This window comes from Palaemon carinicauda, unplaced genomic scaffold (genome assembly GCF_036898095.1).
Source record: "Palaemon carinicauda isolate YSFRI2023 unplaced genomic scaffold, ASM3689809v2 scaffold15, whole genome shotgun sequence".
Lineage (NCBI taxonomy): Eukaryota > Metazoa > Arthropoda > Malacostraca > Decapoda > Palaemonidae > Palaemon > Palaemon carinicauda.
The window spans coordinates 350,121-376,414 of record NW_027169036.1 but is presented as its reverse complement, the minus strand read 5'-3'; the positions used below and the strand labels follow the sequence as shown (position 1 = coordinate 376,414).

Genomic DNA, 26,294 nt, shown 5'->3' with positions numbered 1-26,294 from the left:
GGTTTGGGCATGCTCTTTGCACTCCCAAAAAAGAGATTAGTTCACCAAACTTTCAATTGGGCTATACAAGCACTAGAAGAGTTGGAAGGCCAAGGCCTCTACATTGTTGAGGACTATGAAGCGTGAAGTAGATGATGATGATTGGAGAAGTATTGATTTAAAAGCTCAAGATAGAGACAACTAGCGAAATCTAACTGAGGCCCTTGGTGTCAATAGGTGTAGGAGGTAATGATGATGACGATGGAAAAGAGGCAGGAGAATCATTGGAATATGCTGGAACAACAAATTTGACATCTGTTGGGAGTGAGAGCAACATAAGCACCAACAGGAAGTCATCTTCACTATCAGATTCAGGTAGGACTGGATTATGTAGCAGGATGTCGAGCCTCTAACCAACAGGCAGGTCAGGAACATGCGAAATATGTATCAGTGCAGTGCGGCGTGTTCACGTCAAAAACATGAGCAACTCTGCTGAACTCCTAAGGAACTAGTGGACTTCAACTTGATTTCCTTGGGGCTGGTACTTAGAGCAGCATGTGTAGGCATTTTGCAAACCCATCTAAAGAAGGTACATCAGGAATTTCCCCGTCCACTTGGTGGTCTTCTAGGGAAATGAGTAATACTTGATCACCTGATCAAAGAGATCCACTCCAACTATACCATGGCAGTAAGTACTGATGATCAGGGGACAATGGATATTGACCTCTTCACGGACCATTGGCTACTGACATATCTCTGGTGTGTAAAGTCCTCAGTGGAGGCATTGATGCTGTTGGTGATCAAAGTCACTTAACGTTCATTTTGCCAGCAGATGAAAAAGGTGTTCCCCTTCCTGCAGAAATGGATGGTGTCCTGAGGTACTTTCTACTTTACCAAAGCCTTCAGTGTAGGCAGTGTACCCTAATAGAGTCCGTGAATAGACACCATGTCTATAATTCATCTGCCAGATCCATGGAGTTGTAGTAGTTATCCATAAAGATGTGATACCCTCTGCCAAGTTAGGGATCCAGGAGCATGAATACAAACATCCTTCAAAACAATGAAGTCAAGCACATACCCTTAACTCACCTCATAAAACATGTACAGCTTCACTCCATACTTTTCGGGTTTTGGGAGATATCCTTCAATGACAGACAGCCCTTGTATGTCATCATGACCCTGTCTAACAATAGATTATGGTCTGGAATATAGACAATCTTGAAACACCCCTGAAGGTACTCCATGACAGGTCTGACACGGAATAGTCTGTCCGTATCTTGGAGGAATAAGGGGAGGAGGCACCCTGCATGGGTCAGACCACTCGGTAAAGTAAAGCCAGTTGACTATGCGTCAGCCACGCCAAGGAAGGACAAAAGAGACCCCAAACCGTAAGGATTAATTGGTACACTTATATACCTTATCTTTCCATTATTTATTTTCATAATGAGCCTTTACATGGCATAAATGGGAGCTAAAGGTGACAAATTTTATCATTGTTATAATGAACGTAGTTAAAAATTTCATTATATATAATACCTTACTTCATTACTTCGAAATCCAATACAAACTTTTTCATTATCTTACATACTGTACATATAGCCTATTACTGATTCAAATTTAAAGTCTTTCCCTTTATATCTGATAATTCTTTCGTCCTTACTATATGTTTTCGCATACTATTTTTTATCAATAGGAATTATTGACTGCTAAAATGAATTAGTTAAGTTTATAAATGTCGACTCTTTACTGCAACCTGTGTGTTAAATTTAGCAGTAATCTGCTTACCAGCATAATTACATCTCACTAACAAATATTTTTCTGCTATCAGCCTACTTTAATCAGTAAGTGTAATTGATTGTCCAGTGGACGGGTATCTACCATGTGAGATAACATCTTCGTGTATGTTTCACAAGCATTCCATATCAATTACATAATTTAGTGGATAAAGCAACTTTCCTTTTGTTTTTGATTTGATGAGGGTATGGTGATAATTACAGTTTGTTAACATTAATGTATCGATGCAGACCTCGCATTGTAAAGCCTTTAACTTAAAATCAACATAGCCGGCAATATACGCTACTATTTCATTTGAAAATTTTTATAAGTGACAAAAGTTAAATATATAATTATCTTCCTTGTCCTCTGATTGTACTTTGTGAATACCTTCTAAAATTCTGTCTGGAGACAGAAACATTTATATGATTTGCTGCAACAGACTTCTTTATGATGCCTGAATCAGTTAATATGGGCACTGACTACAAAGACAAGCAGTTGCAGCGAATGGTATCCATGAAGTCATTACGAACAAACAACATTTTGTTAACCGTAGCGAACTGCCTCGCTGTTGGGTTTATCATTAGTGCCTCCCATCCTTCTTACTTAACCAAAGAATAGTTTAATGTGCCCTACACTGAATTTTTAGGCTATCAAAAGTCGCAAAGGCCAACCATCAGATGCAATAAAATTTCAGATTTTGTATTTAATTTCAAGATGTCTTTACCACCTAGAAGTTTTAATGAACTGAAATATATTTGTTTTTATTAGAATATATTAAAAATTATTTGCATTATTTTTCTGAATTTCCATTTAAATCTCTTAGTATTTAGATTTCGAGAACTGAATATGTCAAATAAGGCGTTGAATACCATTATGAAATCAATACTAGCCTTACTTCTCTCAAATTCAACCATTTTTTCATCAAGGCCAAATTTTAAAGAAATTGCAACAGATTCACTTAGGAGCTGTACCACTAACTTTACATACATCTTTTTTTTTTTTTTCTTGTCGTATGAGCTCTGCGCTTATTACCTAAATGGAGTTCCTCATTTTCTTGGAGGCTATACAAATGTTCTGTGTACTCCCATTTCACATAATTTCCATTCTTATCAATGAAAATGTTATCTCCAAAACAATTTCTCACAAATTTTATAATGTGACATGGATCGGTATATCACCTGTCAAAGGTAACAAGAAAAGGAACAGCGCCTTTCGAAACAACTGTCACTTTTAAAGTGTGATTACCCATTTTATCTGTAAATTGACTGATTGATTGATCTGAGGTTTTCTGGCATCCTGACATCTCAGGTCTTTGAGCTGATATCGCTTATTGCCAATAGAAAATAAATATTCAACTAAAACCATAAAAACCAAAAATGTCATTTTAAAAGTTAAATATCTTTTAGAAGACCTGCTTCTGAAATAAAGCTAAAAATACCACAAGCATGGTAGGACACATCATTTCCAAGAATCTTGTCAAGGATGAACCTGCCATCCTCACCTCGAGCCTCAAAGAAATATCTATTTCTCTCACTATTATATGTGGGGCATTCAGTTAACAAATGCCTCACTGTGATTTAGCTCACTGTGATTTAGCTCACTTTGATTGGAGGTAGGACTTGAAGAGGGATACGACCAGAGGGTAAGTTTGTATAAATAGCTAAAGGTTTGTATGGTTAGGAAAAATACAAATTATCTACGAATTTGTTATTTGTTCCGGAGCTGGAACACATACCTACGCCATTTATTAGCAGTGACTCATCTATTAGGAGGGAGGACGTCCTTGCCAAAATGACAAATTCGTAGATAATTTCTATTTTTCCTTACGATACAAACATCAGCTATTTATTTAGGGGCATTACTTTAGGCGAAGCTGAAATTACGAGCCATTAAAATTTAGCCAGGGTTAACTACCCATACCGCTAGTTAGCCGGGGTTGAGGGGTAGCTTGCTACCGCTCCCGCTCACACACCGGTGATTTAGCTCACTTTGCTTGGAGGTAGGACTTCAGGGGGGGATAGGGCTGGCGGGCAAGTTTGTATAAATAGCTAAGGTTTGTATCAATGGGAAAAGTACAAATTAATCATGAATTCGTCATTTTTTCCATAACAGGAATACAAACCTACGCTATTTATTTAGGGGTGACTCACCCATTAGGAAGGATGGACATCACTGGCAATCTGACTTTTGGCTTTACCCAGGAGCTCGTTATCCAAGTATGTTGGTACTCAAAATATGGAGTCCCTGCGCCTCACTAAAACCTTCCTACGCAAGGTCCAGGGTCTACGAAAGCTGTGTGTTGAGATATTTAGAAGTGTGACTGTCTAGGTAAAAGTTATTCCAAGTCTTTTTGTAGGAAAAACTGTTGTAACCAGGACTTTCCCAATACCACCTCACCATGGTGGGGAGGACGCAACAGTGTTAACTTAATACTAGGTACACAAGGGAGCATGGTTTACCTGCAGTGGTTTGAGGTCAGCTTATGCAGAAAACCCAGGATGCTGCTTTCCCCAAGAGAGGGGAGGATGAATAAAAGAATAAGAGCCGGTCTAATCTTTTCACTTACACAGACTAAAAACGGGTAACAGTGCCCTCAACCTTCTGCTACTTGTCCAATAAGGAGCTTGAGGTATTATACCAGCTGTTGTGCAGTCACCACAGGGCCAATAGAAAACGTATCAACCTCCTGTGGGTCACGTCTTGCAAGTAGTGGGCTGTGAAAGTAGTTTGTCGTTTCCCAACCCCAGCCTGAAGATCCTGCGTCACTGAGTAGTTCCTCTTGAATGCCAAGGCCGCAGCTATGCCCCAGACATCATGAGCTCTGGGGCGACGTGAAGGATTCAGCGCATGATCTATGACCTTGCGGATCTATGCTGAGATGGTGTTCTTAGTGGCCCTCCTCTTGGTCTTTCTTGTGCTGACAAAGAGCGCAGGCACACAAGAACGGGCTGCGGCTGTTCTCTCAAGGTGCAGCCTCAAACTCCTCACTGGGCAGCGTAAGAGATGATCTGGGTCATCTGTTACAAAACGAAAACTCAAAATCTTGAAGGAGTCGAATCAAGGATCCGCTACTCCAGGGTTCTGAGTCTTAGCAATAAACTCAGGGACGAAGCTGAACGTTACTTCTCCCCATCCCCTTGAATGGGCGATGTCGTATGAAAGACCATAAAGTTCACTGACTTGCTTAGCCTAAGCCAAAGCTAGCAGTAACATGACAAATTCGAAGATAATTTGTATTTTTCCTAACCATACAAACCTTAGCTATTTACATTGGGTTTACCTTTTAGCGCAGCTGAAATGACGAGCCAATAGTTTTAACGAGGGTTAATTACCCCTGCGCTAGTTAGCGGGGGGGGGGGGGGTAGGGGAAGGGTAGCTTGCTACCCCTCCCCCCCCACACACCGGTGACTTGCTTCACTTCACTTAGAGGTAGGACTTGACTTGGGGGTCAGGGATGGCGGGCACATATGTGTAAATAGCTAAGGTTTGTATGGTTAGGAAAAATACAAATTATCTTCGAATTTGTCATTTGTTCTGTAACCGAAATACAAACCACGCTATTTACATTGGGTGACTTACCCCTTAGGAAGAGTGGAAAGTCCCGAGCCTTACTGACTTCGGCTTGCCCGGGGGCTCCATCCCTCAGTGAGTAGCACTAGAGAAAAGAAGCCCCTGTACCTCACAAGTTCCTAGCATCGCTAGGAACGAGTGGCCTACATAAGCAGTGTGTGGAGGAGAGTGTGACTCGTCCTATGAAGTTGACCTTGAGACCTTCAGATAGGAATTCTAGGATAGGACGTTCCCAATACCACCCCGTCAGGGTATGGGGGACGCAACAGTATTAAGCTTAATACTAGGAACACAAAGAAGCATGGGTTACCTGCAGAGGTCGAGGTCAGCTATGCGAGGACCAGGATGCTGCTTCCCCAAGAAAGAGGAGAATGAAGAAAGAAGTAAGGGTCAGACATACTCTTTCATTCACGCAGACTAAGACCGGGTAACAACGCCCTCAACCTAGTGCTACTTGTCCAAAAAGGAGCCTGAGGTTAGACCAGCTGTTGTGCAGCCACCACAGGGCCGATAGAAAACGTATCGAGGCTCCTGTGGGTCACGTCTTGCAGGTAGTGGGCTGTGAAGGTCGTCTGACGCTTCCAGACTCCAGCTTGAAGTACCTGCGTCACAGAGAACTTTCTCTTGATGGCCAGGGATGTAGCAATACCCCTGACATCGTGTGCCCGAGGGCGACGTGACTGAGGAGGGTCCGGATTCAAGGCACTTGAGGAGGGACTGCAGCCATTCTCTTCAAGTAGTGCCTCAGACACCTCACTGGACATAGTAGCAGCTGGTCTGGGTCGCTTGTTACAGAACGGAGACTCGCGATCCTGTAAGAGTCGAAGCGAGGATCCGGCACTCCAGGATTCTGAGTCTTGGCAACAACTCAGGGACGAACCTGAACGTTACCTCCCCCCATCCCCTTGAATGGGCGATGTCGTACGAGAGACCATGAAGTTCACTAACCCGCTTGGCTGAAGCCAAAGCGAGTAGGAAAGCCGTCTTTCAAGACAGGTGGCGATCGGAGGCCTGGTGTAATGGTTCGAAGGGAGGTCTCTTAAGAGACCTGAGGACTCAAACCACGTTTCAAGGAGGAGGTCTCACTTCCGACTGGGGGCAGGTAAGCTCATAGCTACGTATGAGTAAGAGTTCTAGCGATGAAGAAATAACCACGCCCTTCAGTCTGAAGGCCAAGCTTAAGGCTGAGCGATAGGCTTTCACTGCCAAAACAGAATGGCGCATTTCTTCCCGCAGATAAATGAGGAAGTCCGCATTGCTGGAATAGTGGCATCAAGTGGAGAGATACCCCTCCCACGACACCAACCACAAAAGACTCTCCACTTTGCTTGGTAGACTCCCTCAGAGGACTTTTGTAGGTGCCGAGACATTGTCTCCGCAACCTGTTGCGAAAAGCCTCTCTCCGCGAGGAGACGCTGGATAGTCTCCAGGCGTGAAGCCGAAGCGAGGCTACGGCCCTGTGAGGGACGCCGGAGTGGGGTTGTCTGAGAAGCTCGTGTCGTGGAGGAAGCTCCCTCGGGAGCTCCGTCAGGAGCTGCAGAAGGTCCGGAAACCATTCCGCGTGATGCCATAGCGGAGCTATTAGAGTCATCGAACAGTTGACCAATAGTGTGGTCCTGTTGAGCACCCTTCTCATCAGACAGAACGGTGGGAAGGCGTACACGTCGATGTTGTCCCACCGTTGCTGGAAAGCATCTTGCCAGAGTGCCTTGGGGTCCGGGACTGGGGAGCAGTACAGGGGCAGCTTGAAGTTCAAAGCTGTCGCGAACAAGTCCACAGTCGGGGAACCCCACAAAGTCAGGACTTTGCTGGCTATCTGAGGATCCAAAGACCACTCGGTACTCACTATCTGCGAGGCCCTGCTCAGACTGTCGGCGAGCACATTCCTCTTGCCAGGAATGAAGCGAGCTGATAGTGTTATCGAGTGGATCTCGGTCCACCTCAGAGTCTCTACTGCAAGATGGGATAGCTGCTGCAAAAAAGTACCTCCCTGCTTATTGATATAAGCCACTACTGTGGTGTTGTCGCTCATCACCACCACGGAGTGACCAGCCAGGGACCGTTGGAACTGCTGAAGAGCCAGAAAGACGGCCTTCAATTCTAGCAGGTTGATGTGTAGGCACTTTTCTGATTCTGACCTAAGGCCTGAGGCCCTCTGGTTCAGAACGTGCGCCCCCCACCCTTCTTTTGACGCGTCCGAAAACAGAGTCAATTCCGGGGGGAGGACGAGAAGACTCACTCCCTTCCGCAGGTTCTTGTCGACCAGCCACCATCGCAAGTCCGTCTGTTCCAGAGACCCCATTGGGATCAGAATGTCTGGAGAATCGGATCCTTGTTTCCACCGGGACTTGAGCCGCCATTGAAGGGATCTCATCCTGAGTCGGCTGTTTAGAACCAGACGAGCCAAGGAGGATAGGTCACCTAAGAGACGCAACCACGACTGGGCAGGGAGTTCTTCTCGCCTGAGGAAGGATTCCGCCACCCTCCTCAGCCTTGCTATCCGGTCGTCTGATGGAAACGCTTTGTGGAGATTGGTGTCTATTAGCATGCCTAGATAAACCAGTCATTGAGACGGCTGCAGAGAGGACTTTGAGGTTTACCACGATCCCCATATCCTGGCAAAGATCCAGAAGCCCGTCTTGGTGGTGAAGAAGGGTCAACTCCAAGTCTGCTAGGATCAGCCAATCGTCCAGATAACGAAGGAGACAAATGCCGTTCCTGTGCGTCCAAGATGAAATCAGGGTGAACACTCTGGTGAACACCTGAGGAGCTGTGGAGAGACCGAAACACAGCGCCTTGAACTGGTAGATCTTGTCGTCTAGGCTGAATCTCAGTACTTCCTGGAAGACGGATGGATTGGGATCTGGAAGTACGCGTCCTTTAGATCCAGTGTGCACATAAAGTCTTGTGGTCTCACCGCAAGTCTGACCGTGTCTGCTGTCTCCATGCTGAACCGGGTTTGCTTGACAAACCCGTTCAGAGCTGAGAGGTCGATGACAGGTCTCCAGCCTCCAGACGCCTTCTTTACAAGAGAGAGTCGACTGAAGAAGCCTGGGGAGCTGTCGACGACCTCCTGGAGAGCACCCTTCTCAAGCATGGTCTCGACTTTGGCCCGAAGGGCCAGCCCCTTTGCCGATCCCGTGGCATAGGAGCTCAACGACACTGGATTCGCTGTTGTGAACAGGATGCGATAGCCTTGGCCGATCACTGAGACCGTCCAAGCATCGGCCCCGTGTTGCTGCCACCTGCGGACGCAACGCTGAAGGCATCCCCCCACAGGTGGACACGCAGGGGGACTGCCACCCCTAGGGCTTGCGGCCGCCACCCCTAGGAGTCTTGCCTCCCCTGGAGGACTTACCGCCCCTCTTGACCTTGGCTGGAAAGGGCTGGGGCTTAGACACCACCTTAACTGCCGGTGCCTGCTTTGGAGCCTTACAAGGCTGCTGCTGCTGTTGCGGTGGAGCTGGAGGCTTATAGGGCTGAGCTGTAAGGGCCCTATGGAGGAGGGAGTCCGTGCTGGATTTCCTCCACCTCTCAGCCGTTCGCTCCATGTCCTGGGGCTCAAACAGGTTCTCCCCCAGAAGGGAAGCATGTCGGAGCCTACACACATCCACGGCGGGGACCTTTGGATGGAATCTCTCGGACACAGCATCGCGACGCTTCAACACCGAGTTGGCCCACAGGGTGGTAACCTGGTGCGCCAAAAACTCGATGGAGCGGGTGCCCGAGAGTAAGAAGGTCTCCAGGGCCTTCCTCTTGGTCTCCTTGGACAAGTCCTCCGAGCACAATAGGATGCCCAGAGTTCCTAGCCAAAAGTCCAGCCACGAAGTGGCCTGCATGGTACACTTAGCGACCTTTTCATGGCTAAGGATCTCTGCCGCCGAGAATGATACCTGCCGGGCAGAGAGCTTCTCAAGGGGAACTCCCTTCACCAGCTCCTCCACGGAGTGATGGAGAGGAAGAGCAAGGCTGGACTCAACCAGGATCTCGAAATACCTTCTCTGCTGAAGACGAGGAGGAGGGATGAGCTTGTTCCCAGCAGAGGAACGACTGGAGGAAGCAAGAATCGCGAGCTGAGCGTTGGCCCTAGCTCTGGCACTCATCAGACCCCGAGACCAGGGCAGAGCCGCACCGGACTTAGGGGCCTTCCGAACGTCAAACACTTCATCTAAGATGGTGTCTTTGCCTTCACGGGGGGCGATCACGGGGTCCATAAGCCCGTTAAGTTGCCTTATCAGGCATATTCGGATTCCTGCTGATCTCCTCCTTGCGAGCTGGCAGCTAAGTCTCCTGTCCCAGTGATCTCTTCCTGGGGTGAAGCGTGGACGTTCCCCCGGGGAGCCGCGGGTTCCTGGCGAATCCTCGAAGATGATTTCGGAACGGTCTTGGAGTCCTTAGATTCTCTCCTGGGAGGGATACAGGATCCCAACAAAGAGGTTCGAGGAGCCCCTTCCTCACGAGACGACTCTCCCCCATGAAGCGAAGTCTCCCCCCATGAAGCGAAGTCTCCCCCCATGAAGCGAAGTCTCCCCCCTTGGTGCCGAGGGGAAGACTACCTCTTCACTGGACTCACCTGAGGACAGAAAGGCCTCGTCCACGGGAGAAGGAGAAAGCACTCGAGCCGGAGAAGGGGGCTTCGCGACAGACCTCTTGGGAACCAACTTCGCCCTGGGGGAAGTCACCAGGAAGTCCACTCCTCTCTTTCTCTTCAGCGTAGGAGAGACAGCCGTTGGTTTGTTGCCCTGATCGGCGAGTGCTCGCTTCATAACCCTCACTAATGCCCGCATTATAGGACCAAACCAAGTCTGTTGCACCAAGGACACTGAGTCCGAAATCCTCGCTGGAGGGAAAGGGATTGGGCGATCCTTTGGATTGGACACCACAGTACCTGCCTGAAAAGAAGGTGGGGAAGAATGATGCACTAACCTCTCCGCAGTATCTTGCTTGTCCTGCACTACAATCCTGCGTTTGGATGGAGGCGATCCCGAGCGCTGTCTAGGAACACGCGTTCCTGCTGCTACTACTGGCTGCGAAATTCGCCGCGAACGATGGTTGCGCGAGGGCGAACGGTCGCGCGAGGGCGAACGGTCGCGCGAGGGCGAACGGTCGCGCGAGGGCGAACGGTCGCGCGAGGGCGAACGGTCGCGCGGGCGCGCAGGTGGAAGATCGCGCGGGCGCGCAGGTGGATGATCGCGCGGGCGCCCAGGCAAGCGGTCACGCGGGCATGCAGGTGGATGATCGCGCGGGTGCGCAGGCAGATGATCGCGCGGGCGCGCAGGTGAATGATCGCGCGGGTGCGCAGCCGAGCGGTCGCGCGGGCGCACAGGCGGGTGGGCGCGAGGTGTAAAGGTGAACGAGCGCGTGTCTGAGTCGGCGAACGAAAGCGTTGGCGCGATGGCGAGGGAACACGTTGCCGCGTGGGTGAGGAAGATCGCTGGCGGTGTAGGTCAGCAGGCGATCGGTAGTGAGCTGGCGAGCGCTGATGCGCAGGTGGGCGATGGCGCGTTGTCGCATGGTGATGCGTTGGCGAGCGATAGCACGCAGAACGCGCAGGTGAATGATCGCACGATGGCGAGCTAGTAGATGGCGAACCATGTCCCTTCAGAACCTCTGGTCGACGAAGCGTTGGAGAACGTGTGCTCGCAGGTTGTAAATCACGCGGGCGGTCCGGAGATCGCCGATAAATAGGTGATCGTTGACGCGTAGGAGAACGCTGATGAATAGGCGATACTAGAATCGTCTGTGAACGCTGGTGAGCAGGTGATCGCTGGCAAGCATGAGGGCGACGCGTGAGATCCTGTGAAGGAACAGGTGGCGCGGCGCGTTCACGAACAGGAACAGGAAGATCGTAGGCGCGTGGGCGAACATGTGCTTTTGAAACATGCGCTGGAGAACGCGAACGCTGTTGCGATGACACAGGATGAGAGAGCTCAGGAGACTGATGGTGCGCAGGGAGTCCAACAGGGACTGCAGGATGGTCAGAGACCACAGGGCGATGATCCTCAAAAGAGCGCTGACGAGCAAGAGAGCGCCTGTGCGCTAACACTGCAGAAGAGCGAGCAGAAGAATGCTGGCGCGCTAAGCGTTCATCAGGAACCACAGGATGTAGGATGTCCTCAGGAGAGCGCTGACGAGGAGGGCGAACATCAGGAGAGCGCCAGCGAACAGGTGAGCGCTGACGAGCTGGAGAGCATTGACGAGCAGGAGAGCGCTGACGATCAGGAGAGCGCTGACGAGCAGGAGAGCGCTGACGAGCAGGAGAGCGCCTGTGCGCTAGCACTGCTCGTGGAAGGGAAGAATCCCTTTGCCCCGAAGGGACCGTTGCCCGTCGGGTGACGAGTTCCCCAGAAGGTGAAGATCTAGCAGGAGTTGGAGAACGGTCTGCAGAGAGGTCCATAGGAGCAGGAGCTGTAGGCTGAGTATGACGAGGAGAGGTCCAAAGGAGCAGGAGCTGTAGGCTGAGTACGACGAGGAGAGTTCCCTTCGGAGGAAGAAGATCCAAAAAGGCGCCTCTTAACCCCCTGATAAGGGGAAGGGAGGCCCTTGCGACGCAGCGGAAGGTGAGCCGTATGGCGGAGGCGGCCACGGGGAAGATCATCAGGACCATCAGTCCTCCAAAGGGGAGTCTCAGTCAAGGCACTTACCTTAGAGGGAAGCTGAACAGCAGAAGATCCCGTAGGACTCACTTCCCCCTTCGAAGGATGTACGGAAGGGGGAGGAGGGCCGTCAGCACCATCATCCTCAACTGCACCTGCAGAGGATTGCCCAGCCACGTCGGAGGCCTCTGCCACCACGACGTCGACGATAGACAGAGGGTCTACCTCTGCTACCGCCGGTGACTGCTTAACGGCGGCCCCCAACGAGACAAGGTCAATCAAGGAGACCCTGGAGGGCAAGCCCTTAAGCCCTAGGGAAGCCCAAATCTGTAAGAGATCATAATTAGACAAGGAGTTATCAATGGCCTCCCCCGGAGGAGGAGGGGGAACCGCCCCGCTATGGGAGGCGACGCCCTCTCCCCCACCCAAGGTCGGGAAACAGAACTAGGGCCTGCGCTACCACTCGGCCAACTCTCCTTAGGAGTCGGACGAGGGGGAGCTTCGGAGGAGGTTTGGGCGGCGAAAGAAGTGTCCCGAGAACCTTCCTCCTTCAAGGCAACCCCCGAAGGAGAACGGTCTCTCTTGGACTACTTCTTACGCCGGCGGCCAAACCTCTCCCACTGGGAGGCAGACCACTCACTACACGTTTTCCTGGTCACACCGTCGGCCCCGACACTGAGGGCAAAGGGTGTGAGGGTCCGTATCCAAGGCCGACATAAAGGTCCCACAAGGGCGGCCGGCAACACCAGGGCACGTACGCATAGTAAAGATAATAATAAACGGTTGTCAACCTCAAACAAACACACAAGCTGTAGTAAAGAAAAGGCAGAAAAAAGATTAAAGGCTGTCAACGAGGACGATGAACAGACACGTCTGTTCACCGCCGAGCCAAAAGTGAAGTGAAGCAAGTCACCGGTGTGTGGGGGGCAGGGGTAGCAAGCTAACCTTCCCCTACCCCCTGCTAACTAGCGAGGGGGTAATTAACCCTTGTTAAAACTATTGGCTCGTCATTTCAGCTGCGCTAAAAGGTAAACCCAATGTAAATAGCGTGGTTCGTATTTCGGTTACGGAACAAACCATCTTCCAAGTTAGATGGCGATCTGTTGCCTGGCATAATGGTTCGTAGGTAGGTCTCTTTAGAGACCTGAGAACTTGAACCACATTCCATGGGGGAGGTCTCACTTCAGACTGAGGACAGGTAAGTTCATAACTATATGAGTAAGGAAAGTTCTAGCGATGAAGATATGTCCATTCCGTTGTTCAAAGGCGAGGCTTAAGGCTGAGCGATAGCCTTTTACCGCCCAGACTGACAGGCGCATTTCTTCATGCAAATATAGGAGGAACTCGTCTATTACTGCAATAGTGGAATCGAGAGGAGAGATACCCGTTCCATGACACTAACCACAGAAGACCTTTTACTTTACCTGGTAGACTGCTGCTAATAACTTTCGTAGGTATCCAGACATCCTGCTTGCAACTTCTTGCGAAAATCCTCTCTTAGAGGAGATGCTGGATAGTCTCAAGGCATGAAGTCGTAGCGAAGCTATGGCTTTGTGGAATATGTTGGCATGTGATTGTTTGAGTAGATCGTGTCGTGGAGGGAGTTCTTTTAGAGACTCTGTCTAGACCATTTGTTGTGCGACCACCACAGAATCAATGGAAAAGGTCTCTATGTTCCTGTGGGTTATGTCTTTGCAGGTAGTGGGCTGCGAAGGTCGATTGACGCTTCCACACGCCCACTTACAGTATCTGCACCAAAGGGTAGTTTCTTGAACGCCAGGGACGTAGCAACGTCACTGACGTTAAAAGCTCTGGGTCCTAGGATGGAGGAGGATCTAGATTGAGAGCAGACTCAAAAGCCTTCCGATCCCAGAGAGGAAGAAAATCCTTGTGATCCTCCCCTTGACCTTCCCCGTGCTGGTCAACAGTGCCGACACACGGGGGATAAGCTGGTGTCGTTCTTTTAAGGTAACACCACAGACTCTTCACTGAGTAAAACCCCAGTTGAAGGGTTTTTGGTTACCGAACGAAGACCCTCTATCCGAAATGAGCGGCACCTAGGGTACAGCACACTCAGATTTTGAGTCTTGGCAATTAACTCAGGGATAACGCTGAGGATTACTTCTCCCCGTCTCCTACTCTAAGAGGATCATCCAACACACTAACTCTCTTAATCAAAGCCCAAGTGAGTAGACAGGGCCATGTTCCATGTAAGGAAGCAATCTGCTGTATGGCATAAAGGTTCATGGAGAGGGGCCTTCAGGGACTGAAGGACCTGAACCGCGTTCCCTGGAGGAGGTTGAGATCCGACAGGGGACAAGTTATCTCACCTTTGTATAAGTGAAGGCATCGATGGGAGAGCATCCCCTTTCACGACATCCATCACAAAGGACCGAACACTTTGCCAGGAAGATCGACTCTGAAAAGTGTCTGAGGTGCCTAGACATCTCTTCTGCAACTCGTTGCGAAAGGCCTCTCTGAGAGAGGTGGTGTAGGACCATCTCAGGCATGAAGTCGAAGCCAGACTATGGCTTTGGAAAGTGTTAGCATGTGGCTGCTTGGATGATCGTGTCGTGGAGGAAGATCCCTCGGAACTCAGTCGGGAGCTGCAGAAGGTCTTGGAACCATTCTGCATGATGCCATAGCAAAGCTATTAGCGTCATTGACAAGATCTTTCTTATCCTGACTTAGATGAGGAGTTTCGCACCAGACCGAATAGGGGAAAAAGCACACACCTCTCAGCTTCCCCACTAATCTTGGAATACATCGAGAGCCTGGTGTTCCGGGACTGGGGAACAGTCAAGTGGGAGCCTGAAGTTCAGGGCCGTTGCGAGCATGACCACAGTCGGGACCTCACAAAGTTAAGACTTTGTTGGATGCAAGATGATTCAAAGACACTAGGAGCTCACTATCTGAGTGGTCCTGTTCAGATTATCTGCAAGCACATTCCTGTGCCAGAAATGGTGCGAGTGGATGGGGTCCCTAGTTGTCGTCTGTCCACCTTAGGCTTCGTACTGCTAGGTGGTTCACTAAGAGAGGTGAATGCTGGTACCTTTCTGAATCCGGCCAACAGACGAGAATGGAATGGTGCGGCATAGGGCGTCTCCCCCTCTTTTGATGCATTAAACCTGGATATGTATCAACATTTGACCACCTTAATTAGGTATCAATGGGTCAACCTTCACCCACGGTCATAAAAAAATTGATAAAAAATTCATTTACAAAGCAATTCACAACCTTTTACTATTTAAAAGAACTTCAATGAGTATTCTATTCTTCAAAAAAAAAGTAAATGAAAGTAAAGCTCAAAATAAAAATTTATTACAAATAAATTTAAAAAATTACAAATTCGAAGATAATTTGTATTTTTCCTAACCATATAAACCTTAGCTATTTAAATAGGGTATTACTTTCGGCGTACCTGAAATGACGAGCCATTAGATTTTTAACGAGGGTTAACTACCCCCACTCTAGTTAGCGGGGGGTAGGGGAGGTGTAGCTAGCTACCCCTTCCCCCTCACACACCGGTGAACTGATTCACTTCGCTTAGAGGTAGGACTTCAAAGAGGACAGGGCTGGCGGGCAAGTATGATTAAATAGCTAAGGTTTGTATGATTAGGAAAAATACAAATTACAGTATCTACGAATTTGTCATTTGTTCCGTAACCGAAATACAAACCACGCTATTTAAATAGGGTGACTTAACCCTTAGGTAGGGTGGTAAGTCCCAGCCTTACTGGCTTTGGCTTTGCCCGGGGACTCGGATTAGAATCCGAGTGTGTAGCACTCGAGATAAGGAGTCCCTGCACCTCACAAATCCCTTGCTCTGCAAGGAACGTGCGGTCTACGTAAGCTTGTGTGTGAAGGAATGAAGTGTGACTCACCCTAGGAAGTTGACCAGGAATCCTTTAGATGGAATTCTAGGATAGGACATTCCCAACACCACCTTGTCAGGGTATGGGGGACGCGACAGTATTATCTTAATACTAGGAACACAAGGAAGCATGGTTTACTTGCAGTGGTTTGAGGTCAGCTGTGCAGAGAACCCAGGATGCTGCTTTCCCCAAGAGAGGGGAGGATGAAGAAAAGAGTAAGGGCCAGGCATACTTTTTCATTCACGCAGACTAACAATGCCCTCAACCTTCTGCTACTTGTCCATTAAGGAGCCTGAGGTTTAGACCAGCTGTTGTGCAGCCACCATAGGGCCGATAGAGAACGTATCGAGCCTCCTGTGGGTCACGTCATGCAGGTAGTGGGCTGTGAAGATCGTTTGACGCTTCCAGACCCCAGCTTGTAGACCCTGCGATACTGAGTAGTTTCTCTTGAATGCCAGGGACGTAGCGATGCCTCTGACATGCTCTAGGGCGACGTGACGGAGGGTCTGGATTCAGGGAATGGTGGATGACCCTGCGAATCCATGCTGACTGAGATGGTGTTCTTAGTGACCCTCCTCTTCGTCCTTCCTGTGCTCACAAACACTGCTCGCACTCGAGGACGGGCTGCAGCTGTTCTCTTAAGATAGAGCCTCAGACTCCTTACTGGGCACAGTAGAAGATGGTCTGGGTCATCTGTTACAGAACGGAGACTCGAAATTTGGAAGGAGTCGAACCGTGGGTCCGGAATCCCAGGATTTTGAGTCTTAGCCACGAACTCAGGGATGAACCCGAACGTTACCTCCCCCCATCCCCTTGAATGGGCGACAGCGTACGAGAGACCATGAAGTTCGCTGACTCGCTTGGCCGAGGCCAATGCGAGTAGGAACACCGTTCTCCAAGTCAGGTGACGATCAGAAGCCTGGCGTAATGGTTCGAAGGGAGGTCTCTTAAGAGACCTGAGGACTCGAACCATGTTCCATGGAGGAGGTCTCACTTCCGACTGAGGGCAGGTAAGCTCATAGTTTCGTATGAGTAGAGAAAGTTCCAGCGAGGAGGAAATGTTCATTCCTTTCAGCCTGAAGGCTAGGCTTAAGGCTGAGCGATAGCCTTTCACTGCCGAGACTGAAAGGCGCATTCCTTCCCGCAAATACACAAGAAACTCCGCTATTGCTGGAATAGTGGCATCGAGGGGAGATATACCCCTTCCACGACACCAACCACAGAAGACTCTCCACTTCGCCTGGTAGACCCCTGCAGATGACTTTCGCAGGTGCCGAGACATCCTTTCCGCAACTTGTTGCGAAAAGCCTCTCTCTGTGAGGAGACGCTGGATAGTCTCAAGACGTGAAGACGAAGCGATGCTACGGCTTTGTGAAAGATGTTGCAGTGTAGTTGCTTGAGTAGCTCGTGTCGTGGAGGGAGTTCTCTCGGGAGTTCTGTCAGGAGCTGCAGAAGGTCCGGGAACCACTCTGCATGATGCCATAGCGAAGCTATTAGAATCATTGACAGGTTGACCGATATTCTGGTCTTGTTGAGTACCCACCTAATCAGACAGAACGGTGGGAAGGCGTAAACGTCGATGTTGTCCCACCGTTGTTGGAAGGCATCTTGCCAGAGTGCCTTGGTGTCCGGGACTGGGGAACAGTACAGCGGAAGCTTGAAGTTCAACGCTGTCGCGAACAGGTCCTCAGTCGGGAAACCCCACAAAATCAGAACTTTGTTGGCTACTAGAGGATCCAAAGACTACTCGGTACTCACTATCTACGATGCTCTGCTCAGACTGTCGGCGAGCACATTCCTTTGGCCCGGAATGAAGCGAGCCGATAGTGGAATCGAGTAGACTTCGGTCCATCTCAGTATCTCTACTGCAAGATGGGATAGCTGTTGTGAAAAGGTACCTCCCTGCTTGTTCATGTAAGCCACTACCGTGGTGTTGTCGCTCATCACCACCACAGAGTGACCCGCCAGGGTTTATTGGAACTGTTGAAGTGCCCGATATACGGCCTTCATCTCTAGCAGATTTATGTGGAGGCACTTTTCTGATTCTGACCATATGCCTGAGGTCCTGTGGTTCAGAACGTGCACCCCCCCCCCACCCTTCTTTTGAAGCGTCCGAGAACAGCATCAAATCCGGGGGGAGGACGAGAAGATCCACTCCCTTTCGGAGGTTTTCGTCGGTCACCCACCACTGAAGGTCCGTCTGTTCCGCAGAACCCGTAGGGACCAGAATGTCCGGGGAATCGTGGCCTTGATTCCACCGGGACTTGAGCCGCCATTGCAGGAATCTCATCCTGAGGCGGCCGTTTGGAACTAGACGGGCCAAGGAGGAAAGGTGACCTAGGAGACGTAACCACAATTGGGCTGGAAGCTCTTCTCGTCTGAGGAAAGGCTCTGCGACCCTCCTCAGCCTTGCTATCCTGTCGTCTGATGGAAAGGATTTGTGGAGATTGGTGTCCAATATCATGCCTAGATATACCAGTCGTTGAGATGGAAGCGGAAAAGACTTCTCGAGATTTACCATGATCAATAGATCTTGGCAAAGTCCCAGAAGCTTGTCTCTGTGTCGAAGAAGGGTCGATTCCGAGTCTGCCAGGATCAGCCAGTCGTCCAGATAACGGAGGAGACGGATGCCGATCCTGTGTGCCCACGAAGAGATCAGGGTGAACACTCTGGTGAATACCTGGGGTGCTGTGGAGAGATCAAAACACAGCACCTTGAACTGGTAGATCTTGTCTAGGCTGAATCTTAAGTACTTCCTGGAAGACGGATGGATTGGGATCTGGAAGTACGCGTCCTTCAGATCCAGTGTACACATGAAGTCTTGCGGTCTCACTGCAAGTCTGACCGTGTCTGCTGTCTCCATGCTGAACGGAGTTTGTTTGACAAACTTGTTCAGATCTGAGAGGTCGATGACTGGTCTCCAGCCTCCAGACGCCTTCTTTACAAGAAAGAGTCGACTGAAGAAGCCTGGGGAGCCGTCGACGACCTCCTTTAGAGCATCCTTCTTCAGCATGGTCTCGACTTCTGCCCGTAGGGCTAGCCCCTTTGCCGATCCCATGGCATAGGAGCTCAACGACACTGGATTCGCTGTCAGGGGAGGAAGAGATGTTATGAACGGGACGAGATATCCCTGACTGATCACGGAGATCGTCCAGGAATCGGCCCCGAGTTGCTGCCACCTGAATGCGCAACTTTTTAGGCATCCCCCCACTGGTGGACATGCAGGGGGATTGCCAATCCTAGCGTTTGCGGCCTCGGCCGCTCCCTCTAGGATTCTTGTCTCCCCTGGAGGACTTTTTGTCCTTCTTGTCTCTGACAGGAAAGGGCTGCTGCTTGGACACCGTCGTCTTTGCTGCCGCTGCCGGTTTCATCGTCTTGGACTGGCGAGGTTGTTGAGGTGCTGGAGGTTTGTAGGGCTTTGTTGTGAGAGCCCTTTGGAGAAGAGAATCCTGGTTCGACTTTCTCCACCTCTCAGCTGCCTGTTCCACATCCTTGGGCTCAAAAAAACTCTTTCCCAGGAGGGAAAAATGACAGCTTGCAGACATCTACGGCTGGGACCTTCAAGTGGAACCTTTCTGTCACCACATCACGTCGCTTCAGGATCGAGTTTGCCCACAAGTTCGAGACTTGGTGGGCCAGAAACTCAATGGTGCGCGTGCCCAAAAGGAGGAAGGTCTCCAAGGCCTTCCTGGTGCTCTCCTTGGACAGATCCTCGGATCGCAGTAGGATGCCCAGAGACCCCAGCCAGACATCCAGCCACGAAGTGGCCTGCATGCCACACTTTGCGACCTTCTCTCGACTCAGGATCTCTGTTGCCGAAAATGTCACTTGCCGGCTGGAGTCTCTCTCTCAAGAGAGACTCCCCTGGCAAGCTCTTACACAGAGTGCTGGAGTGGAAGAGCTAAACAAGACTCCTCCATGATCTCAAAATACCTCCTCTGTTGGACACGAGGAGGTGGGAGGAGCTTGTTGCCAGCAGTGGAATGGCTGGAGGAGGCGAGCTCGGAGGGCTGGCCCTCAACCTTATCCCTGGCACTCTTCACCCCTAGGGACCAAGGCAAAGCCGCACTGGCCTTAGTGGGTTTCTGAGTGCTAAAGACTCGGTCCAGGACCGTGTCCTTGCCCTCACAAAGGGCGATCTCCGGGTCTTTGAACCCGTTGAGATGCCTCATCAGAGTCAAGACTTGCCAGAAGGCATGTTCTGACTCTTGCTGCTCTCGTCCTGTTGAACTGGCAGCAAAGACTCCTGTCCCCAGATGCTCTACTTGGTGGGAAACGTGGACATTCTCCTGGGGTCTCGCTGGCTCTGGTCGAATCCTGGAAGAAGACTTCGGGATAGTTTTCGAGTCCTTGGGTTCCCTTCTAGGAGGGATGCAGGACTCCAGCAACGAAATCTGAGGGCTCTTCTCCGCCCCAACATGGGACGATTCTCCTACTCGCGGTGGGGTCTCTCCCATTGGTGCGGTGGGAGAAGGTCTCACCTCGGTAGATTCTCCTGAGGACAGAAAAGCTTCGTCCACAGGAGAAGGAGAGAACGTCGGTGGGGGGGACTTCTTAGGAGCCAGTTTGACCCTGGGAGAAGTCACCACGATCTCTACTCCTCTCTTCCTATTCAGTGGGGTCGGAGCTGCCGTTGGTTTGAGACCCAAATCAGCGAAGGCAGGCTTAACAGCCTGGACGACAGCTCTGATAAGGGACCCAAACCATGGCTGCTTACTGACAGACGCAGTGTCAGAGATTCTCGCTGGAGGGAAGGGGATCGGGCGATCCTTCGGAGTAGATACCATAGGGCCTGCCTGAAATGAAAGGGAAGAAGACTGGTGCATTGACCTGTCTGAAGACCTCCACTCCTCCTGCGAGCGCGCTGTTCTGCGCTTGCGGGGGTGGGGGACCGTAAAGATGACCTGACTGCTCTCGCCCCAGAAGACTCGCTAGGAAGCTCGCGTTGCGAAACCCGCGCTTGGGCTCGCGCGATGGAACAATCCCAGGTTCGCGCGGGGGCGAACGTTTGTGCGCGCGGAGATGGAGGCGCAGGCGTGAGGGCGTGCGGGTGAGGGTGCGCGTCTGCGCGCAGGCGAGGGCACGCGGGCGAGTGCTGGCAACCAGGAGAATGACGGAGCGTAGGCGAACGACGGAGCACAGACGAGCGATGGCGCATAGGCGAACGACGGAGCACAGCCGAACGATGCCGCACAGGAGAGCGATGGCGCGCGGGCGAGCAGATGAGCGACTGCGCACAGGTGAAGTTGCGCGTGGGCGTGCAGGTGATCTTCTGCGAGCAGGCTCGTGGGCGCGTGGGCGTGCTGGAGAGTGATGGCGCACAGGCGATGGGGAGTGCGGACGCGCCGGAGATCGCTAGCGTGCAGGTGCGCGATCTGGAGAAAACAGAAGGGGCGCAGGATCAGCAGGCTTAGAAGCGCGTGAAGGAGACTGCTCGTGGGGGCGTCGTATCCCGTCCACCTCTGGAAGTGCGCACGGTAGGAGCTGGAACCTGTGGGCGCGAAGGTGACTGAGAGCGATGGCGCGTAGGCGAGGGTTGACGAGAGGGCAAGTTCCGAGGGCGCGCAGGTGAACGCTGGCGAGAAGGAGAAGGATGAGGCTTCCTTCCTACACCCAGATTCGAAGATCGTGGGCGCGCGGACGAGTGATGGCGCGCAGGGGAAGTTCGCTGGCGAGCTGGAGATGGTGGGCGCGTAGGGTGCGTATCAGGATCAGGGCGCGCAGATGTGGGCTGGCGAGGAGGAGATCGCTGACGCGCAGGAGAGCGCTTGCGAGTAGGAGAGCGCTGGCGAGCAGGAGAGCGCTGACATGTCGACTCTGCCTTAGGAGATCGCTGGCGCGTTGTTTCCGGCACAGGATGACACTCAGCAACAGCAGGAACAGGAGAAGGCTTGTGCGTAGCTGCACGCGAGCGCGCAGGAGAACGTGGGCGCACAGGTAAAACCTGACACTTAAGGGACTTGCTCACATTGTGAGACAAGCCCTTTTGACCGAAGGGACCGGTGCCCATTGGATAACGGGGTGCGAGGGCGCCCACTGCGCATCAGCTACCACGAACGGTGAAGGAGTGTCAGCAGGTCTGGCAGGCGTAGGAGATCGCGAACGATCTGCAGAGAGGTCCAGAGATGCGGCTGCAACGGTCGACTCATGACAAGGAGGATCCTCTGCGATAGACGGCGAGGGTGAGTAGCTGAAAAGGCACCTCCTAACTCCCTTGTGGGGAGAAGGAAGACCTCTACGGCAAAGAGGAGGGCAAGCCTTGCGACGGATACGTCCTTTGGGAGCAGGAACATCATCATTGGTAATCCGAAGAGGAGTCTCTGTCAGTGAACTCCCCCGAGGGGGAGAGTCACCTGCAGGAGAGACCGTTGGACTCAGCTCCTCCCTCGAAGGATGTTCGGAGGGGGGAACTGAGCCTTCAGCAACATCAGCACGCAAGGCAGGGGTTTGACCCAACCCGTCGGAAGCCTCTGCCACAACAACGTCAACGATAGACAGAGGGTCAAACTCCGCTATCACCGGCGACTGTTTGACAGCTGCGCCCAACTGGATCAAGTCAAACAGGGCTTCCTTGGAGGGAGAGCCCTTAAACCCCAAGGAAGCCCAAAGCTGCAATAAATCATCATTATAAACAGAAGCAGAAATAGATAAATCCTCCCCCGGAGGAGGAGGAGGAGCTGCCTCGCTATGGGAGGCAACTCCCTCTCCTGAACCCCGAGGTTGGTCAACAAAAGAATGGCCTACGCTACCACTCGACGGCCTCTCACGAGAGACCGATCGAGCGGGAGCTTCGGAGGAGGTTCGGGTAACGGAAGAAGAGTCCTTGGAATTTTCCTTTTTCAAGGAAACCCTTGAAGGAGAAAGATCCTGCTTAGACTACTTCTTCCATCGCCGGGAAAACCTCTCCCACTGGGAGGTAAACCACTCCCTGCACTCACTGCACACTTTATCCTTATCACACCGTTGACCTCTGCAGAACGGACACAAGGTGTGAGGGTCCGTCTCGACTGCTGACATTTAAGTCCCACAAGGGCGATCGGGTAAACCAGGGCATTTCCGCATGATAAGGAGAAAGGCCAACTTCCAAACACACAAACTGAAAGAGAAAGCAAAAAAGATTAAGGCTGTCAATGCGAGGGTGAGAGGAGACCCATCACCCAAGCCAAAAGTGAAGTGAATCAGTTCACCGGTGTGTGAGGGGGGAGGGGTAGCTAGCTACCCCTCCCCTACCCCCAGCTAACTAGCGAGGGGGTAGTTAACCCTCATTAAAAACCTAATGGCTAGTCATTTCAGCTACGCCGAAAGTAATACCCTATATAAATAGCGTGGTTTGTATTCCGGTTACGGAACAAAAATTATTTTACAAAAAATTCACCCAAATTTTAAATATGGAAATAAACTAAACTATTCTAAGCACTTATTCTACGATAATTGAGCACCATTTGTTGAGATCCAGGGTAGGGGGAGGAACCAAAAGGGAACGTTTCCTAAACTGAGAAAAAAAGACAAATTCACAGATAATTTGTATTTTTCCTAACTATACAAACCTTAGCTATTTAAAGTGGGTAATTACTTTTGGCGTAGCTGGAAGGACGAGCCATGAAAATTTAACGAGGGATTTCTACCCCACCGCTAGTTAGCGGGGGGTAGGGAGGGTAGTTAGCTACCTCCCCCCTCACACACCTGTGTTGTAAGCTCACTTTGCTTAGAGGTAGGACTTCATGGGGGATAGGGCTGGCGGGCAAGTTTGATTAAATAGCTAAGGTTTGTATAGTTAGGAAAAATACAAATTATCTACGAATTTGTCATTTGTTCCGTAACTGGAATACAAACCATGCTATTTAAAGTGGGTGACTTAACCCTTAGGAAGGGTGGAATAAGTCCAAGCCATACTGGCTTTTGACTTTGCCCGGGGACTCATTATCTGAGTGTGTCAGCACTCAACAATAAAGAGTCCCTGCACCTCGCTCGCATCTTGCTATGCAAGGGCTGTGGCCTACGTAAGCTGTGTGTGAAGGAAAAAAGTGTGACTTGTGTTAGGAAGTTGACCAGAAGTTCTTTAGATGGACACTTTAGGCTATTACTCTCCCAATACCACCTCGTCAGGGTATGGGGACGCGACAGTATTAACTTAATACTAGGAACACAAGGGAACATGGTTTACCTGCAGTGGTTTGAGGTCAGCTGTGCAGAGAACCCAGGATGCTGCTTTCCCCAAGAGAGGGGAGGGTGAAGAAAAGAATAGGGGCCAGGCATACCTTTTCATTCATGCAGACTAAAACTGGGTAACAATGCCCTCAACCCTCTGCTACTTGTCCATTAAGGAGCCTGAGGTTTAAACCAGCTGTTGTGTAGCCAGCACAGGGCCGATAGAGAACGTATCGAGCCTCCTGTGGGTCACGTCTTGTAGGTAGTGGGCTGTGAAGGTCGTTTGACGCTTCCAAACCCTAGCTTGTAGAACCTGCGTCACTGAGAAGTTTTTCTTGAAGGCCAGGGAGGTAGCTACTCCCCTGACATCAAGAGCTCTAGGACGATGTGATGGAGGAGGGTCAGGATTCAGGGACAGATGGATTGCCTTTCGAATCCATGCCGAGATGGTGTTCTTGGTAACCCTCCTCTTCGATCTCCCAGTGCTGACAAACAAAGCCCACACTTGGGGACGAACTGTAGCTGTTCTCTTCAGGTATAGCCTCAGACTCATTACTGGGCTGAGTAGGAGATGGTCTGGGTCATCTGTTACTGAACAAAGATGAGTGTCCGGCACTCCCGGATTCTGAGTCTTAGCAATAAACTAAGGGACGAAGCTGAACGTTACCTCCCCCCATCCCCTTGAATGGGCGATGTCAAACTAGAGACCATGAATTTCGCTAACTCGCTTGGCTGACGCCAAAACTAGTAGTAACACCGTCTTCCAAGTCAGGTGGCGATCTGAAGCCTGGCGTAATGGTTCGTAGGGAGTTCTCTTAAGAGACCTGAGAACTCGAACCACGTTCCATGGAGGAGGTCTCACTTCCAACTGAGGGCAGGTAAGTTCATAACTACGTATGAGTAGGGAAAGTTCTAGCGAAGAAGAAATGTCCACTCCTTTGAGCCTGAAGGCTAAACTTAAGGCTGAGCGATAGTCTTTCACTGCCGCGACTGAAAGGCGCATTTCTTCTCGCAAATACACGAAGAACTCCGCTATTTCTGGAATAGTGGCATCGAGTGGAGATATACCCCTTCCACGACACCAACCACAGAAAACTCTCCACTTTGCCTGGTAGACCCATGCGGATGACTTTCGCAGATGTCCAGACATCCTTTCCGCAACTTGTTGCGAAAATCCTCTCTCTGCGAGGAGATGCTGGATAGTCTCCAGGCGTGAAGCCGAAGCGAAGCTACGGCTTTGTGAAAGGTGTTGGCGTGTGGTTGTTTGAGTAGCTCGTGTCGTGGAGGGAGTTCTCTCGGAGGCTCCATGAGGAGTTGCAGAAGGTCCGGGAACCATTCTGCATAATGCCACAGCAGAGCTATGAGAGTCATCGAGAGGTTGTCCGATAGTCTGGTCTTGTTGAGTACCCTCCTCATCAGACAGAACGGGGGAAAGGCGTATACGTAGATGTTATCCCACCGTTGTTGGAAAGCATCTTGCCAGAGAACCTTGGGGTCCGGGACTGGGGAACAGTACAGCGGCAGTTTGAAGTTCAACGCTGTCGCGAATAGATCCACAATCGGGGAACCCCACAAAGTCAGAACTTTGTTGGCTACTTGACGATCCAAAGACCACTCGGTACTCACTATCTGAGACGCTCTGCTCAGACTGTCGGCGAGCACATTCCTTTTGCCCGGAATGAAGCGAGCCAAAAGTGGAATCGAGTGGACTTCGGTCCTTCTCAGTATCTCTACTGCAAGATGGGATAGCTGTTCTGAAAAGGTACCTCCCTGCTTGTTGATGTAAGCCACTACCGTGGTGTTGTCGCTCATCACCACCACAGAGTGACCCGCCAGGTGCTGTTGGAACTGTTGAAGGGCCAGAAAAACGGCCTTCATTTCTAGCAGATTTATATGGAGGCACTTTTCTGATTCTGACCACAAGCCTGAGGTCCTGTGGTTCAGAACGTGGGCCCCCCACCCTTTCTTTGATGCGTCTGAAAACAGCATCAAATCCGGGGGGAGGGCGAGAAGATCCACTCCCTTTCCTAGGTTCTCGTCTGCCACCCACCACTGAAGGTCAGTCCGTTCCGCGAGACCCATAGGGATCAAGACGTCCGGGGAATCGTGTCCTTCACTCCACCGGGACTTGAGTCACCATTGCAGGGATCTCATTCTGAGACGATCGTTGGGAACTAGACGGACCAAGGATGAGAGATGGCCAAGGAGACGTAACCACGATTGGGCTGGGAATTCGTCTCGTCTGAGGAAAGGACTTGCGACCTTCCTCAGCCTTGCTATCCTGTCGTCTGATGGGAAGGCTTTGTGGAGATTGGTGTCCAATATCATGCCTAGATATACCAGTCTTTGG

The 26,294-nt window shown here is 50.9% G+C and overlaps 1 long non-coding RNA gene across 1 annotated transcript in view; it reads right to left on the bottom strand.

Moving 5' to 3' along the window:
- The window catches only part of LOC137635623 (uncharacterized), a 95,672-nt gene that overhangs the window by 44,743 nt on the left and 24,635 nt on the right, over window positions 1–26,294 (bottom strand). The window lies entirely within an intron of this gene.